Consider the following 1,427-nt stretch of genomic DNA (forward strand, 5'->3'; position numbering starts at 1 on the left):
TCCCCCTTCCACACCTTCTCTGCCCAGACCACACTGCTCAATTGGAAAGTTAAAGAAAATAGATGAGTTTTCATACACCCACCTCTGCAGACTCATCCTGCAAGTCAGGCAGAGTTTGTTCTCCCTCCCTCCCACGCATCGCCTCTGCTGCTCAGCCTTGGCCCTGGAGCCCCCTCTCCCATCTCTCCCATCTCCCCCCCCCCGCTCCTGGGTGGAGAAGGCACCATAAACCCACTTTAATTGCTCTGACCAGCATGGTCTCCCTGGGGCACGTCCCAGGGCCACGCTGGCACCGGGTTTGTTTCCACAGGTGTGCTGAATTGTGGCCGTTCTCAGCCCACGCCCGGCCAGCCCACGCTCAGCCCCGGTGGGGCAGTGCAGCCAGGGCCCCGTGGCTGTGCTGTGGTGGGTCTCCCTTCCCTGCCTGGCTGACGGCGCTGGGAGGGAAAGGCTGTGGCTCCTGCTGCCTTCTCAGGAAGCTGCCGGAGCCATCACGGTGTGCCGGCAGGGCACACGGGGTTCAGCACCAGAGGAGTGGCTCTCCATGCATGGGGTGGGAGAAAAGCACAGGAGTAACTCATTATATACACCAAAAGGTGTCGGCTTAATTTAGTGTCGTCATCTGACCAGGGCTGATTTGTTTTGTAAAATAAAATGTACAAAAAACTTGTGGTAAAAATAATGATGAAGAGATTGCCATGAGGATGAGAAGCCGGATCAGCTCAGCCCAGGCAGGAGCCCTGGAAAGGGTCCAGGGAGGCAGGAAAGATCCATGAGGAGTTTCCTGCAAAGAAACTGTTCAAGAAATTGGGCAGAGGCAGTGTACATGTGACGCCTGTGCGGCTCTGCTTGGGTGGAGAGGGAGCCGTTCTCTGGGAAAGCAGCCCGTTCTGGAGATTTGGAGGGGAGCGAGGGGGAAAGAAGGTGCAGTCTGGATCAACCTGATCCAAAATAATATGTGGTTTGTATTTTCTAAGTAGAAAATTAAAGAAAAAAGGACCCCAAAAAAAGTAAGTAGAGCAAATCATTTCATGTTGGAGGAAATGTAATTTTTCCTATTAAAAACCAAAACATACCAGACCAGAAAACTCCCAGATTTTGCAGTTAAAAGATTCCTGACATGCACTGAAATATTTTCTGGTGAGGCCCAGATGTCTATCCTCCCCCGTAGTACCATGAAGCTGGTGTTATTGCAATGCCCCCCAGCTGGATGGGAACATCATCACACTGAGTTTTGGGACGCCACACCATGTGTGTTCTTGGAAGTTTTGCAGCTCTGCCACCAATACCCACTGCCAGTGTTTGCTTTGTTACTCTGGACCCAAAAGCTCTCCATCAGCATCACTGGAAACAGGATGGGTACAGGAGCTACAAGTGCGAAACTAATTCAGAAGAGGTGCTGGAAACTGATGCTGACAGCATCTTTG

This window comes from Corvus brachyrhynchos, unplaced genomic scaffold (assembly GCF_000691975.1).
Source record: "Corvus brachyrhynchos isolate BGI_N302 unplaced genomic scaffold, ASM69197v1 scaffold146, whole genome shotgun sequence".
Classification (NCBI taxonomy): Eukaryota; Metazoa; Chordata; class Aves; order Passeriformes; family Corvidae; genus Corvus; species Corvus brachyrhynchos.